This window comes from Phascolarctos cinereus, unplaced genomic scaffold, assembly GCF_003287225.1.
Source record: "Phascolarctos cinereus isolate Bilbo 61053 unplaced genomic scaffold, phaCin_HiC Scaffold_4;HRSCAF=312, whole genome shotgun sequence".
Lineage (NCBI taxonomy): Eukaryota > Metazoa > Chordata > Mammalia > Diprotodontia > Phascolarctidae > Phascolarctos > Phascolarctos cinereus.
Genome location: NW_027555847.1, coordinates 306,636,785 through 306,655,317, shown reverse-complemented (window position 1 = coordinate 306,655,317; position 18,533 = coordinate 306,636,785). Strand labels below are relative to the sequence as shown.

At 33.8% G+C, this 18,533-nt stretch overlaps 1 pseudogene; it reads left to right on the top strand.

Annotated features, from left to right (window-relative positions):
- Nucleotides 1–755: 755 nt before the first annotated feature.
- The window catches only part of LOC110221950 (legumain-like), a 44,297-nt pseudogene continuing 26,519 nt past the window's right edge, over nucleotides 756–18,533 (top strand).

Sequence of the window (18,533 nt, the reverse complement as noted above, 5' to 3'; positions counted from 1 at the left end):
TGCAGAGATGCTTAATTGCATTTAAGTGGCAGCCTGCAGCTTGTTTAAGCAAACCTGCCTATACAAATGTAAGAATTTATAATATGAATTAAAAATTTATGAGGGTAGAGACTTGCCTCACTCATGTAAAAAGTACAAATAGAGAAAAAAGACATTGCAGCATATTTCATTAATTGTTTGGCAAATTAAACTAAGGAATTTATTTTAAGAGGCACACAGTACACTCCTCAATCCATTCAAAAAGGCACCAGAACTTTATCCATTGAATGACATGAATATCTTCAGATTATTTCTTTGCCAAACTTGATCTCAAGGTTTTTTGTTAGTTTTTAATACTTAGCCAAATGAATGAATTACCCTATGGAATAAAGGTACTTTGTTTTAATAAAATAAAGTAGATTTTATCATTTTACTTACTCTTTGGTTATGTGTGATATAAATGGGTTCTCTATTGTTGCCTGTTTGCAGTAGAAAAGCTGGGAATATGAGGAAAATTAATTTTAAAAATCTAATAAAATGTAGTGTAGAAACAATTCTGATGTCTAGTCCTAACAAGCTTCACATGCATGCACAACTCTATAGAAATGAGTAGTAACTTAACGTAATTTCTTTATTCAATAAAAAAAAAGTAAGAATACAAACTTTAAAACAGTCTGCCCATCCTGATAGTTGATTTCACTCCTTTGCATCTCCATGGAAAAGTTAGCAAAGCATCTGCAACAATGATAAATGGGTTTGAACCAAACTAGAAAAAGATGGGCATCTTAGCTGTTGAAGTAACTGAAGAAAGCCATAAAAGACTGTTCAAGGCTGACCTTGCAGGGAGGTAATGATCCAGCCCTCTCACTCCCAAAACAAAATCATAGCTCTATTTTAACCATGGATATTGTGATTAAATTATTTATTTAAGAAAAGCAAAAATTTAGCAAAATTCCAGTATGAGATATTGATCAAAATGTCTGAAAGTCTAGGGAAGGTAAAGGCACTCAATTCTATGGCTTTTAGTAGGACTTTTTTTCTTATTTCAACAAAGTGAATCTATCTGAAAAAATATAAATGAGTTAGGGAAAATGAACAAATCAAAAATATTTTGTTAGTTTTGAATATTTCATCACATTGAAAAATTTGTAATTTCACTGATATGAGTACTCCACCCATCAAAGTGGACAGCAATTCTTCCATGCATATAGACAGTATTTCTTGCATCACTGTGGCTAAAAATAGCATCACCATGGTGGGGAATTAAAAAAGTTCTGTTTATGAGCCTCCTCCCATTTGGCTGGGCTGATATTCACAAACTGTGCCAGTTTAATAGGATCTGTCAGAGCTTATGTTGGCTTATTCTTCAAGCATCCATTTGAACATGTATACTTCAATGTAGTTTAATGGTAGAATTTCAATAGAGAATAACATTTTATTTAAATGTCATCATAACTCCACTAATTATCCTTTTATTTTAATTTTCAATAAAAGGTATATATGTAAAGATTTTTGGTCAAAAATTTTAAAAGCAAAAATTAAATATCTGTTTTGACTTTAGGAACTCAGGATTAGAAAATTTAGTTAAATAAATCTTTTCCCTTCTGGCTGTAAGACGGAGTTGAACTATGTCTGACTTTCTCAAATGTTTAAAATTTGTTAATTTGACTTGAAGTCAGTTCTATCAATCAGGAAGAGAAAACAGTCATGTGTCTTTAGGAAGGCTTTTGAATAACATATTAGATTTTCTCTAATTGCCTAATGGCTGATTTCCATTCTTAAATTTTAAAGAAATACATTTTTTTCCATTTTATTAGAAGAAATATTCACATTCAGATGGTGAGTATTGAAACTGTTTATCTCAGCTTTTTCTTCTTCTCTCACTTAAAAGTTGACCCAACACACTTTATGCCAAGCTAATGATCTGTTTTTTTCCCTCCTGGTTATTTGTGTGAAAGTAACCTCTAGACATTAGTTTTCACATTGGTGTGTCAGATTGTGTCATCTTTGTTCTATTTTCTTCTCTGTCCACTTCTTTTGAAAAGATTGGTCAGATGTAGGTGATTATAAGTGAAGACAAGAAAAAATAGTACATAGGTCCTATTCAGTTCAATTTTTTTATGGAAGCAATTGAAAGAGAAATATTCTGTATCTGCTTTTAAATTTAATTTTTTTTCTTGCTCACAAGTCTGTGCCAACTTTCCTAACAATATTTTTATAGCTCCCATTTATTAAGTTATAAGACTAGCAAAACACTTCATGCACATTATTTCATTTCAGTCCCAGAGCAAATCTAAGAGGTAAGTAGCACAGGTATTATTATCCCCATTTTATAGTTGAAGAGAATGAGTCTCTGAGGTAAATTTAAGCAATTTGCCCCTGGCCAACAGTTAGTAAGTGGCAGTGGCCTTATTTTAATCCCGCTCTTCCTCACTTGATTTCCAGCATAAAATCATGCTTATTAACACTCCCACACCCTTGCATACTTAAATGAAACATTGATTTCTTTCTATTTCAGATTTAAAAGGACAAGCCAATGCAAAATCAAGCAAATGAGAATGTTTTACAAATATGTTTGCAACAATTACTGTTTTTCAGATACGCTGATACACGTGATAACTTTTAGTAAAAAAAAAAAGCAATTCAAAGTGGTTATCATATAGAAAAACATAAAATTATGTTGAATCTCTATTTGTATTACAGGATCAGGTTCTGCAGAAAGTAATATGAAAATTAATGTCCCTAACTTGTTCCTAAAAGAATCCTGAAACTACTAAGCAAAGATAGGTAGCTATATATGTAAATGATTTCTTATATGCTAAGCACCTGCCTAGCAAAAGAATTATTCAGTTTGTACTCCCAAGAGTGCATCTTCACTGTCCAATTAGTGACTCAAGAAAGCATTTTAAACACTTATTTTTAAATGTATTTTGTGTTCTTTTCAGGTAGATTATTTTCTCAATTTTGTAAATTATGAAAAAACACCCAAAGTCTAATACGGTAGGAGATGAAAAACAAAACAAAAGAGGTTTTTATCACATATTTTGATTCTATTGAACCTTGAATTCTCAACTGTAGATCACTGACTTAAGAAGGATTTTTCTTAAAGTGTTTTATAATGAGAAATTTTATTATTGAGGTCTCTCTTAATCTACAAAGGTAGCCATAAGATGGCTCCAAGATTGATTGTAGAACGCTCTGAAAAGCTCATGCTAACAAAGTCTGGTTAGGTGCTTGAATGCGTGAAGCTGAAAATAATGGGAAAAGGTTTGGGAATGTACTTCTGTAGTGGGGATACTGAGAAGATAAATGTAGAGTATTTATGGAGTGGCCAAGCAAGGAGCTGTGACTGTTTTTTAATCAGATCAGTCAAGCACTTGAGGAGGTTAAGTTTGCAAGGACTGCACAAGTGCAGAGAAATACCAAAATTCCATTTCAAGGTGTGGGGTTATTTACTCTCAAAATCTTTTGGTTCAACAAATGTTTATTAAGTTTCTCTCAAGTGCAGTTTTAGGCATCAAAATTTAAGAGGGACATTGATAAGCAGGAGAACAAGCAAAGGAGGGAAAACATGATGATGCTGAACCTAATTTTCATGTCATATACGGAGTGTGAGCTCATTGAGAGCAGGAATTTTCTAGCTTTTTTTTTTCTATGCCAAGTATTTCTCACATAGCCCAAAGTAAGTGATTAATAAATACTATTTCTCTTCTTTCTCCCTTCTTTCCATTGTCTCTTCCTTTCTTTTCTCCTTCTTTCTTTCCTTCCTTCCTTCCTTCCTTCAATCCTTCCTTCCTTCCTTCCCTCTTTCTTTCTTTCTTTCTTTCTTTCTTTCTTTCTTTCTTTCTTTCTTTCTTCTTTCTTTCTTCTTTCTTTCTTTCTTTCTTCCTTTCCTTATTTAACCATACCCTCTATGCAAACTAGATTATTTAATATATCCAAAATACTCCTGTGTTTTTTCTTTATTTTTCTCCTGATATTTTATTTACTTTGAATGTCCTTGTCTCCAAGCCCTAGGTGTCAAATTTTTATCTATCCCTCAAGTTCCACCTGATATTCCATCTCATCCATGATGCATTCATGAAAGGCCCTACTCTGAACCACCATAGCCCTTTGTAGCTATGGTATTACACTTTCACGGCATATTTTTCTAATCATTTATTTAATCTTTCATTTGTTCATTTCTATCCCTTTAATCTTCCCTAATATATTAAGGTTCATGAACTAAAGAAAGATGCCTTATTCTGTTGATATCCTCCTCAGTACCCACAATAATGCTTTCTATACCAAATATGCCTAATAAATATGATTTTCAATCACTTGTCTTGACCATGTTCTAGTTTATATGATGGTAACTTGTGTATTTGTTGCAATCTCTATTGCATTATAAATTCCATGAGATGGGAAATAGTGTTTTATTAATAATAAGAATAGCTAGCATTTATATAGTGTTTTGAAATATTGTCTTATTTTATCTCACAATAACCCTGGCAGGTGATACTATTTTTATCCTCATTTCATAGAGGAGGAAACTGAGGAAGCTATAATGTAAATGACTTGCTTAGACTCATATGGCTAGTAAATGTCTGAGTCCAGGTTTCAGCTCACATCTTCTTGAACCTAGGTCCAGCACTCTCTCCCCTCTGCTACCTGACTGTCTTTATCTTTATTTCTTCCCCAGAGCTTATTGTAGGGTTTTGTATAATGTTGATACCTTTTAGACAATGCATACTGAATACAATTCTCTAAATTAAATAATAACCCACAAGTTAACAATTTTTTCAATTTCTTATTAATATCACTGAGCTAAGACAGAATCATCTTTTCATATTAGTGTTCACGTCCCATGTAATAATAATTTGCAATCATTATTACTTAGTGAAAAGAGCACTGGATCTGGAGTCAGAAGAGCCAGGATGGCCACTTTATCATCAGTATGACATTACTCCATTGATTTCAGCTGTCTGAGATGGCTTCCACATCTGTAAATGAGGAGGTTGGAGAGAATGAACTCTAAGGTTCCTTTCATTTCTAAATCATAGGATTGAAGTTAACAAGAATTTGAGAGAGTGGGCAAGACAGCAACAGTGATGAAAGGACAAGCAAGATTGACACCATGAAAGGGAAGCACCAAAATCAAACTTTGTTTGGGCCTATGGATGAGTAAGTGAGAGATTAACAGAATAAAGAGACATTTGGGTTGTTCTATTTCTTTAATGGCATTATCTAATCAGACTACAGAATACACTAGACCATAGATTATAGATGGATTTAATATTATTTTAAAGATGAAGAGTTTAAATTTATAGAAAAAAAGGCTCAGAAAAAAATTCTGCTTTGAAAGTTCCTTGATGCTTATTCCAACATTCTCTCTACAAAATGATTTTGTCTGTAATGGCTTTGTGTTATAAGTTGCCTTCCTCCTCCAGGTAAAAAAAAAAAAAAGGATAGCTAGCTTCTTGTTTTGGTAAGGGTTAGAAAAATAGTTATTATATTTTAATATTGCCATTGAACTGTCTGTCTTCTATACTCTAATTTTATTTTGTTTTGTAGCAAAACAGAAAAGAGCCAGAGAGAATGCTGCATTCACCTTCCAAGATTTAGACCTCAGGGAATTCCCAAATAACTACTACAGTTACCCTTTTGACATTATGGGAGTTAGGGAAAGAGTGCCCCTATGATCTGGAAAATCGGTGTGAAATGTTTTGGCCCTCCCTTTGTATCAGAGAAGTCTGAATTATTATGGTATTAAAAGATAAAATATGTTGATACTATACAATACCATTAATATATTTTATGACTTTCTGAGTTTCTTAAGCTTTTCTCTGTCATCTATGGCTTCTGCAAAACTCCATGAAAAATCCCATTTAATTTCTTATGCAAATCCATGATATATTGAAACCCCAGTGGGGAAAGTCATGAGGTGGAAGGGATAACTGTAGGTTTCCAGATACTGCTTAGTAGACCTCCCAGGGCTGATGAGTGCTAACAAGTTATATTTCTTGAAGGACACGGGTGAATCCACATGTATTTTACTTGGCTACTGAAATAGATTCATTATTACAAGCACTGAATTCCATGAGAAATCAAATTTTTCATATTCATTTCTAATGCTTTCAATGCTGCATAGGGAATTTCCCCTTTATTTTCTGGTATGTTAGCAAGAGGTTTTTGTTTTTTTGTTGTTTTTTCTTTGGCTTCTTATTTTGATAATCAATTGTCTTCAAATACTTCCATTTATTATCTGTCATGAATTAAGCTGAAGAATAAATATACTTTGTATATTCTACAATTACCATGATGTTGCAAAATACTAATTGTTTTGAGGATTCGTCTTTATGTTATGCAAGGAACATATTTTAAATATGTATTTCTTATGCTTTCCACTGTTCTCTATGAATGGTGCTTACTGAGGTAATTAACAAATTTCCAGCCATGATCGAAAGCATTGTGCTTCTATGGCCCTTATCCATCAACAATCTTTCATTACTCTGCCAGAGTCTTCTGGTGTGCCTTTGCTATGGTTATTTGCTCCACATAGACTACAATTTGTTTGACTTTTTCATGAATGTGGTAAGTTGTTGACCAAAGTATATTGGTAGTACCCTCTGAGAGTTGAGATTATATCTCATTCTACCATATGAAGATTTGATATATGAAAATATTTACACAAGCATCTATAGCTGGATAGATTATGTCATTCTTACTGTAGCTTTTATAATAACAGCATGTATTTATATTCCTGCCTGAAGTAGTGGTAAGGAAACTTGTATTACTTCCTTCACTAAACTGGAAACAGTCAATGAATACGCAATATTTTCTCACTACCATTGCTAATTGTGTAACCAGGTGAATGGAATTCTCCAGGTGAACATAACTACTGTGAAAATTATGCTAAATGCTAGATCTAGTGCTAAACATTATATTTACTCTTCCTCAATTTGTGGACAAATAAACTCCTTCAGATCTTACATAATATTTTGTTTCTAACTCCTCTAATACATGTATCAGATTTGGTTGTATATTAGAATTTTTAGCTCATGAGTCATAAGCATATAGTGGACAGTAAGCTCCATAAGGAAAAGATAGTGACTCATTCAATTTTACTTACATCAACAGACACTGTTGCTACTTTCGGTTGCAGTGAAGGGGAGTTCAGAGGAAGGGCCATCAGAACACAGAGATCAGCTTCAGCCAACTTTGTTGCTAATCTCAGGCAGAAGAACCACTGTTAACAGTGACCATCCAATGTTGGTATGCAGTCTCCATGCTTTCAGGGATCAGCAAGATTGTCCCAACTTGTAGCTGTACTGCTATATTGTGTGAGACCAAGATCTAGTATGATGTTACGTAGAGACCAGTAAAATGAGGATAATTTCTAAATCTCCTAAGAAGGAGTGAGGAGTGAGCAGAAGGGAAGTAGGAAAGTTAACCCTACCATTGCAGCAAAAGTTTGAAGAGGATTAATGTCCAATCTTTGGTTTTATTAGCCTTGGAATACTTGCAGGGTCTACCATTCAAATTGGTCTTCAGCAGCAGACAAGACCTACGTGCCAGACACAATTCCAGGTGCCTTGGATACACAAATAAAAATGAAACCATTCCTTCCCTGATGACATTTACATTATACTTGAAGACACAACAATTAGAGGGAAGTAACTAAAAAGTAATTTTTAAATGGAGGTCTTAACAACTGGCCTAACAGGTGAAAGCTTTGAAGCAAAAATGGCATTGAGGCTGAGCCTTAAAGAACACTAGGGATTGTAAGAAGCAGAGATGAAGAGGGAAGGCATTAGAGACATGGAGTACAAATTTTGCAAATGCAAGGAGATGCATGACAGTGTCAAATTCAAGGAACCACTAATAATCTAGTTGGCCATTTGTTTGGATAAATTGAGTGCACAAAGGGGAGTAGCATGAAATGTCAGAAAAAGTGGTAGAAGCAGATTGAAGAAGGCTTTGAGGGTAAGACTGAGATTTTTGAATATTTTGCTAGTGCAAATAGGGAGCCACAAAGATTTTTGTACAGTAGGAGAAACACGGTCAGGTCCACATTGAATATTAATTTGAAAACTATGTTAAAGATGGTTCAACGAGGTGAGAGAATGGAAGCAGGGAAATCAATTCTAAGATTATTACAATATTCCAGGTGAGAAGTGGTGAAGGTATAAATTAGGTTAAATATCATGTGAGTGGAGAAATGTAGATGGGAGAAAGATGCTGTGGAGGTAGATTCAACTTGACACTTGATTAGTTTGGGGATGAATGTGAGGTAGGGAGATGAATCAAGGATGAATCTGATGTTGCAAACCCATGAGGCAGAAAGGAAGCTGATGGGTCTATTTCTATCTATCTATCTATATCTACCCATCTACCTCTATGTATCTATCAGACCACATGCCATTGGTATAATTCATTTAATACCTATTCAGTTTACATTTAGGAAATAAATATTAGTCAGATGCTTATTGCTAAGCATTGAGGGAATACAAATTATATGTGTTTGTTACATCCTTCTCCTTCTTAGTAGATGATCTTGACTCTTTTTAGGCTGAGCTAATTCTCCTCCACTATTCAACTTCTCAAACTTCTCTACATGGACCCCCCATTCTCTCTCATTGTTCCAGGCTCAGAAGTAAATGTTTCTCTCTTCCCCTGCTAATTCCAACTCTTCTTTTTATACTTTTGATCCCAATCCTGCCAGCCCAATTTGGGAGCTTTCCTCATATTGCTCTATCATCTTCCATCCCTTTTTATATTGTTGTTCATCCCTTCTTGCCCATAAACAATTTTCCTTCATCCTTAATTGTAATTTGACCATATTACTTCAGAAAGCAATCATTTTTAAACTCTTCTCCATTTCAAAGCTAAACTCTTTGCAGGTAGAGGAGGATGGAGGCACTCACTGCCTCTGTTTTCGAAAAACTTACTCAATTTTCAACACTCTTCCAATCTAACTTCCCAAAACTTGTCAGATAAGATGAGTACTACCCACACTTCAGGAGACTCATATTGGAACCCACGAAAAATGCACTTGCCTATAATTTTCAGACACAATTTTCCTTTCCTTTTTTGAAAAAAAAATGAGAAAATGTTTGCTCCTTTTAAGCTTTGTCAAATCTTCCCATTCACAATTTTGGGAAAATAACTTACAGTGTCTTATTAATGAAATCTGCTGCTAATTCTTTTAAAATGTATTGTTGAAAAGATGATTATTGAACGTCTTTTAAAAAGATATAGTACTCACAAAAAGTGAACATAGTTTAATCAAGAACAAGTTATTACAGAGAAAGTCTAATTCTCCTCCCCTCCCACACCCTGTGGTGGTCTAGTAGAATAGTAAAATGTTGTACTTCACATAATTTCAGGAAGTCATTTCATAATGGCTTCCATATGCTTATAGAAAGTTGAAAGTTGTGTGCTAGACAACAGTACATCAAGAGTACTTGAATAACCAGACCCAGTGAGCAGTTAATAGGTCAAGGTCAACTTCAAAGAAGTCTTGCTCTTTCCTGGAGTGCCCTCCATATCTTTACTTGGCCCTACATTTTAAAATATGTGTTCAGCAGTGATTAGGTTAAACACATAAATATCATGGTTATCAAATTTAGAAATCACACAAATCTAGAATGGAATACTCCTATATCGGATGATATCATTGGGATACAAAAAATATCTTGACAGTCTAACACTTAAAACAGATAAGAAGAAATTTAATCAGACAAAATGCCAATTCATACACTTAAGTTGTTGTTGTTGTTGTTGTTATTTAAGAAAAGAATCTGGGGGCAGCTAGGTGGTGCAGTGGATAGAGCTCTGGCCTTGGAGTCAGGAGGACCTGAGTTCAAATCTGGTCTCAGACACTTGACACTTACACTTACTAGCTCTGTAACCTTGGGCAAGTCACTTAATGCTGAATGCCTCACCAAAAAAAAAAAAGAGAGAAAAAAGAGAAAAAAAAGCAGCTACTTCACAAGCACAATATTAAAAGACAGAATTAGTAACCATGTAACCTAAAAAAAGTTCTGAAAATTTTTACATACCAAAGCCTTAATCAACTGTGGGGAGCCTTATTCAATTGAGGGGATGCCTATCAGTTGGGGAATAGATGAATAAATTGTGGTTTATGACTAATATTGTCTGAATACAGAGTGAAGCATACTTTCACTTTCATTCTTTTTTGTTTGTTTGTTTGAGTCTTCCTGTATAAAACAAATAGCATAGGAATGTTTTGCGTGATTGCCCATGTATGACCTATATCGTATTGCTTACCATCTCAGGGAGGAAAGGGAGCAAGGAAGGGATAGAATTTAGAACTGAAAACTTTAATAAAAAGTTTAAAATCATTTGAACATGTAATTGGGGAAAATAAAATAGTATTTAATTTATATTTTTATTATTTGTTATTATTTATTATATTATTATATTATTATTTAATTTATATTAAATATAAATCAAGAGTATGACATCGCAGAAAAATTAAGTTATACATACCAAATCTAGAGAAGGTAGCAATAAGCTAGAGAGCACAGAGCTGATGGCAAACCAGCAGAAAAATATGGGTCTTGTGATCAATCCAATGGAAATGTTTAGTTTGAACAAGAACAAATTCATTGGGGGAGGGGGGCACACCTGGTGTCTTCACACAGCTGAAGTATCGTTACATGGAAGAGGCATTAAATTTATAATGCTTGGCCCTAAAGTCAAAACTAGGATAAAGATGTAGAGTTACAAAGAAAAAACAATAGATTTGATGTGGGGAAAATAATCACACACACACACACACACACACACACACACACACACACACGTACAATGTACTAAAAATTAGAATAGCTCAAAACAGATTTGGACTTCCTCCAAATGATTATATTCTGCTTCCCTGGAGCTCTTCAAGCAAAGGCTAAATGTATATCTTTGGAGGATGTAATAAAAGGAATTCTGGTTATGCTATATTTTAGAATACCTCAGATATCTTGTTTATATAATTTTATGATTTTTGTTGAATGTTATATCTTTGGCAAACACTCTCAATTTGGAAAATTTCAATAAAATGAAGTACACTTGCATTAAAACATTAAGAATGTGAATATACTTCCTTTGATGATGACCCAGAACTTCAGCATCTTGAACTGTCTAAGGTGTCATAAATTTTTCATCAATTATAATTTCATCATGGAGGGAACGAAATGGCAGTTGATAGAGATATCAGGCAAAATTTCAGAGAAACTCTAGTATACTTTGGAATAATTTGTTCTTGTGCTTTGCTTACAGTATGTGCTTGTGTTTGCTCAATTGCACTAAATGACAAATTTTGATGTCAAAGATATCTCATCTACGTAAAACATTCCATCTGAAAAACAAGCTAGTTTTTTTTAAACTACTTTTTTTCTTTTGCATTTTTCTGGTTTTCTCCAACATTATCTCTAAGTATTTTTTTTTCTTTTTGCAAACATCCTGTCATTGTCTTGCTTCATTTTAAAGATCTTTTTACTGAGTCTCACTGGGAACTGTTCAAATGTAGATATCCACTGCTAATGAGATAAGTTTAGTAATAGTTTTGTCACTGGTTTTTCTCTATTGATTTTGTTCCATTTTGGAATTTCAGGTAAAGTCAATTTTGAGGATAAAAGCATTATCTGTCAAAGATCATAACAACCTTTCATTATTACTAGCTTAGTTTTCTACAGATAAACTGAATTTTTAGGCTAAATAATGGCTATACTATTCTTCATGAAAGATCAATGGTTGTGGCTGAATAAAGAATTTTGATTCCATGAACCTTATCATAATTATTATTAATGAAGTCTTCATAGGATTCAATTCTTGGTCTCTCTGTGTGTGCATGTGTGTATGTGTTGTATGTATGTGTATGTATATGTATATATGCCAATGTGTGTGTGTGTGTGTGTGTGTGTGCAATTTATCCATGGATCTTCCACTATTTCTGTATGAATTACCATTAATTATGTCTATTCCATTCACACAGTGTAGAAATACTATTGCTATCCTGGTAGACTTGTTCACCCTCCAACCCCCCCTTCATCTTTTCTCTTCTGAACCAAAAAAAGAAATGTCCTTTTATCTACTTAGATACGAAACATAAAATATGTCATAGAATAACAGTTTGAAATGTCTATGGTTCTCTAGGAAGAACATAAATGATGTTTCTCCAATTCCTCCATTTGTTTCTCTCTGATTTCTTTCAGGGACAGGCAAACCAAAGTACATAGTAGGACTTTTTATGAGGTATTAAGGATATACTGGTCTGGAAATGTGTAGAGCCACTAGATTTTAACTAAAACATACATTCATGTATTTGGATGTGGATATCTCCTTCAAGCAGTAAGGCTTTAGGAAATGAAAACTAGGACAAAACATCTAAAGCATGACAAATATGACATGGCAAAATTTGAACTTCAACTCTTAAGGGATCTGAAAGTTATCTCTAGAGGTGTCATACTCAGGCAATAAGCCATCATCAAAACTCAAGTGGGGCTGAAATCAGATTTACATGCAATTGAGAAATATTTAACACAACAAATAAGAATGCAATATAGCATAATGTAATTGGTGGTTTTCTGAGTTAATATTATTGCCTGTAAGGATCCATTTCCATTTGAATTTCATACTTTTGCTCTATCTGGGCAACAATTTCCAAAGATGTTACAAGAGAATGGTAAATAAAAGCTAAGGTCCCACACAAAGAAAAAAAGACAATAAATAACAATGAGATGGGAAAGGTTAAGTTATGAGAATATAAATACACACTGATGTGGCTCCTCTCATGTTAGCTCCTGAGGAACACACATGAATATATCAGAAGCAGCTGGGCTAGTGGCTATCTTAGTGATCCCATAGGACTTTCTAGGTAGTTCCAAGGCCCCCTCTGAATTCCCTCTCCAGGATAAAGATTGCAGAATATATTTTACCTAATCCCTTATGTTTGATGTTGAATGCAGCTAACTAGAAATTGACCTTGCCTGATCCTAGAGCTCTGAATTGCCTGAGGGCAATCAAAACCAGTTAAAAGGAGAACTCTTAAAGCTTAAAAAAGAACGAAACCTCCATTCGGACCAGATGTCACCACTCCCCAACCTCCCCCAGCCTTCTCTGTGGATCTTCAATTATTACTCAAAACAATTTCACTGGCTGCTTCCCAGGGCTGTATTTCCTATGAGGCGTTCTCCTTTTTGAAGTGTATTTAACACTACTCCACTCTACCCTTTTTGGGCACTCCAGTATTTAGAAGCTGGGTGGTCCCAGATAGCAATCCCCTTGCCTCTATTAAACTTGCTAGTTTTTGCCACATACTTGCATGTTTTTTTTAAATTTCAGGTTGACAGATGCATCAGATTGGAAGAATTGTCAAAAGAAGAAAATAGAAAATTTTGGAAAGTATGTGGGAAGTCAGGAACACAGATGCACTTTGATTAGAACCGCAAATTGATCCAACCTTTCTGATTCATAATCCTCTCTCTTCCATCTGGATGCTCCTACCCTCTTAATTCAAGTAACATTCTTTTATGGCACCCTTTCCAAAACTATCTTCATTTACCTTGTTCTCCTCCTTATCCAGATTATTCTGGATTCCTTTCTCCCATTTGAGTTTCCCGTTCAAGTACATTCACTGTTTCCTCGGATAGCAGAATGGATCAGAAACCATAATCCTATAATACGCTGTTTGCAGGAAACAGATTTGAAAAAGAGTGACACATACAGAGTAAAGGTAAAAGGCTGGAGCAGAACATATTATGTTCAGCTGAAGTAAAAAAAAGCAGGGATAGCAATCCTTATCTCAGATAAAGCAAAAGCAAAAATAGATCTAATCAAAAGAAATTAAGAAGGAAACTACATCCTGCTAAAAGGCACCACAGAAAATGAAGTAATATCATTACTAAACATATATGCACCAAATGGTATAGCATCCACATTCTTAGAGAAGAAGTTCAGGGAGTTACAGGAAGAAATAGACAGCAAAACTATACTAGTGAGGGACCTCAACCTCCCTCTCTCTGTACTAGATAAATCTAACCATAAAATAAACAAGAAAGAAGTTTAAGAGGTGAATAGACCATTAGAAAAGTTAGGTATGATAGACCTCTGGAGAAAACTGAATGGGGATAGAAAGGAATATACTTTTTTCTCGGCAGTACATGGCACATACACAAAAATTGACCATGTACTAGGGCATAAAAACCTCACAATCCAATGCAGAAAGGCAGAAATATTAAATGCATCCTTTTCAGATCATGATGCAATAAAAATTATATGTAATAAAGGGCCATGGAAAGATAGACTAAAAAATAATTGGAAACTAAATAATCTAATCCTAAAAAATGATTGGGTCAAACAACAAATCATAGAAACAATCAATAATTTCATTCAAGAGAATGACAATAATGAGACAACATACCAAAACTTATGGGATGCAGTGAAAGCAGTTCTTAGGGGAAGTTTTATATCTCTAAATGCTTACATAAATAAAATAGAAAAAGAGGAGATTAATGAATTGGGCATACAACTAAAAACTAGAAAAAGAACAAATTAAAAATCCTCAACTAAACACCAAATTAGAAATATTGAAAACCAAAGGAAAAATTAATAAAATTGAAATTAAGAAAACTATTGAACTAATAAATAAAACTAAGAGTTTTATGAAAAACCAATAAAATAGATAAAACTTTGATTAATTTAATTAAAAAAAGAAAGAAGAAAACCAAACTATTAGTATCAAGAATGAAAAGGGTGAAGCTACCACCAAGGAAGAGGAAATTAAAACAATAATTAGGAATTATTTTGCCCAACTATATGCCAACAAATTTGACAATCTTAGTGAAATGGATACATATTTACAAAAATATAAATTGCCCAGATTAACAGAAGAGGAAGTAAAATACTTAAATAACCCCATCTCAGAAAAAAAAAATGAACAAGCCATTGATGAACACCCTAGGAAAAAATCTCCAGGTCCAGATGGATTTACATGTGAATTCTATCAAACATTTGAAAAACAATTAATTCCAATATTACATAGACTATTTGGGAAAATAGGTAAAGGAGTCTTACCAAATTCTTTTTATGATACAAATATGGTGCTGATACCTAAACCAGCAAGAGTCAAAACAGAGAAAGAAAATTATAGACCAATTTCTCTAATGAATATAGATGCAAAAATTTTAAACAAAATTATAAATAGATTGCAGCAATTTATCACAGGAATAATACAGTATGACCACGTAGGATTTATACCAGGAATGCAGGGTTGGTTCAATATTAGGAAAACTATCAGCATCATTGAGCATATCAACACCAAAACCAACAAAAACACATGATCATCTCAATAGATGCAGAAAAAGCTTTTGACAAAATACAACACCCATTCCTACTAAAAACACTAGAAAGCATAGGTATAAATGGAGTCTTCCTTAAAATAATAAATAGCATCTACCTAAAACCTTCAGCAATCATATACATAATGTGGACAGCTAGAAGCATTTCCAATAAGATGGGGTGAAACAGGGATGTCCATTATCACCACTGTTATTCAATATTGTACTGGAAACCTTAGCTTTAGCAATAAGAGAAGAAAAAGAAATTGAAGGCATTAGAATAGGCAAAGAAGAAACAAAGCTATCACTCTTTGCAGATGACATGATGATATACTTAGAGAATCCTAGAGAATCAAGTAAAAAACTACTTGAAATAATAAACAACTTTAGCAAAGTTGCAGGCTATAAAATAAACCCACAAAATCATAGCATTTCATATATTACCAAAAAGCCCAACAGGAAGAGATAGAGAAATTCCACTTAAACTTACTGTAGACATTTTAAAATATTTAGGAGTCCACCTACTGAAAGAAACCCAGGAACTCTATAAGCACAATTACAAAACACTCTTCACACAAATAAAATCAGATCTAAATAATTGGAAAAACATCAGTTACTCATGGGTAAGTGGAGCTAATATAATAAAAATGACAATCCTACCTAAGCTAATTTACTTACTCAGTGCCATACCAATCAAACTACCAAAAAATTATTTTATAGAGTTAGAAAAAATAATAACAAGATTCATTTGGAAAAACAAAAGGTCCAGAATATCAAGGAACTAATGAAAAGAAATGCAGGGGAAGGTGGCCTAGCAATCCCAGATCTTAAATTGTATAATAAAGCAGCAAGCAACAAAACTTCCTGGTACTGGCTAAGAAATAGAATGGTGGATCAGTGGAATAGGTTAAATATGCAAGACACAGTAGTCAATGACTATAGTAATCTATTATTTGATAAACCCAAAGACCCCAGTTTCTGGGTAAGGACCCACTCTTTGGAAAAAAAAACTGCTGGGAAAACTGGAAAAGAGTATGACAGAAACTAGGCATAGACCAAATCTCACACCATATACCAAAATAAAGTCAAAATGGGTTCATGACTTAGATATAAAGGCTGATACTATAAGCAAACTGGGAGAAAGGAATAGTTTACTATCAGATCTATGGAGAACAAAGAATTCATGACCAAACAGAGATAGAGAACATTATGAAAAGCAAAATGGATAATTTTGATTACATTAAATTGAAGAGTTTTTGCACAAACAAAGCCAATGCAACTAAGATTAGAAGGAAGGTAGAAAATTGGGAAAGAATTTTTACAACCAGTCTCTCTGATAAAGGCCTCATTTCTAAAATATATAGAAATTAAGACAAATTTATAAGACTACAAGCCATTCCCAATTGATAAATGGTCAAAGGATATGAACAGACAGTTCTCAGATGAAGAAATTAAAGCCATCTATAGTCATATGAAAAAATCTAAATCATTATTGATTAGAGAAATGCAAATCAAAACAACTCTGAGGTACCACCTCGCACCTATCACATTGGCCAAGATGACAAAGCAGGAAAATGATAAATGTTGGAGAAGATGTGGGAAAATTGGAACACTCATGCATTGTTGGTGGAGTTGTGAGATGACCCAATCATTTTGGAGAACAATTTGGAAGTATGCCCAAAGGGATATAAAAATGTGCATACCTTTTGATCCAGCAATAGCACCTCTAAGGGCTATATCCCAAAGAGATCATACAGATGGGAAAGGGACCCATAAGTACAAAAACATTAATAGCATCTCTTTTTGTGGTGCCAAAGAATTGGAAATTGAGAGGATGCCCATCAATTGGGGAATGGCTGAGCAAGCTATGGTATACGAATGTAATGGAATACTATTGTGCTGTAAGAAATGATGAACAGGCTGACTTCAGAAAAACCTAGAAAGACTTATATGGTCTGATGCTGAGTGAAGTGAGCAGAACCAAGAGAACTTTGTACACAATAACAGCCACATTGTGCGATGACTAATATTGATAAACTTAACCCTTCCTAGCATTACAAGGATCTAGGACATCTCCAGAGGCGTCGTGATGGAAAATGCTATCCACACCCAAAGAAAGAACTATGGAAGTTGAATCGCTATCATTTTTCTTCTCTTCTATTGAGTTTCGTTTCCTCTTTCTGATGGCTACTCCCATTGGTTTTAATTTTTACTTACAACTTCACTAATGTGAAAATATGTTTAATAGGAATGTAAATGTATAGCCTATATCAGATTGTGCACCATCTTGAGGACTGTGGTGGGGAGGACGGGGGAGAAAATTTTTAAACTCAAAAGCATATGGAAGTGATTATTGATAAATCAAAATAAACTAGTACAATTTAAAAAAAATTAAAAAAAGGTACGTTCACTGTTTCCCTAATGAAAGAAAATGCTTCTGGAGTTTGAAAAAAAAAGTTGATTTATGTCATCTCAGTCTCTCTTCTACTTATGGTGCCTGTCAATTTGTTTGTTATCTTTTGCTGCATCTAATTACTCAAAATATAAATCAATCATTAGGAAGTAGCGAGATATAATGGGACATAGTAAGTATACCAAATTATGATGTGCTATCCTTTTACCTGTCCTTATCAGAACTCCTAAGGTCAGTAGGTATTCTGGATTTATCTCCTCTTTGCAAAACTGAATGTTAGCCTCCTCTAAGGGCTCATAGATTGTTTCAATGAATTTGAGGTAATCCTAGAAAATATAAGCAATCCAGATGGGAAAAGGTCACATCCAAAATGAAAAATCTCTGTCTCTCCCAATCTCCACATTTAAACATCCTTCAATGATACTTTTTAATTTCCTTTTTGAGACTAAGATCAGTATTCTTTCCCAATCATCATAGTTCCTACCCTCCATATCTCTTAACCTGCTCTCCCAAAGTCTAATGAGAAATTTTACTTTCTATGCTTATAACAAGGTCAGGTAAGAGTATATTGATAATGCCTCTCTTTCTCATTGTATTTTCTACCCAAACAAAATACATGTATCTGTATATGTGTGTGTATATATATTTTTTCATAAAATTCCAGTGTGAGATATGAGTCTAATATCTGAAAAATCTAGAGAATTAACTGGGTATAGATAGATAGATAGATAGATAGATAGATAGATAGATAGGATAGATAGATACATGTGTATACATATATGTTCACTTATAGGCAACTGTGAGATTTA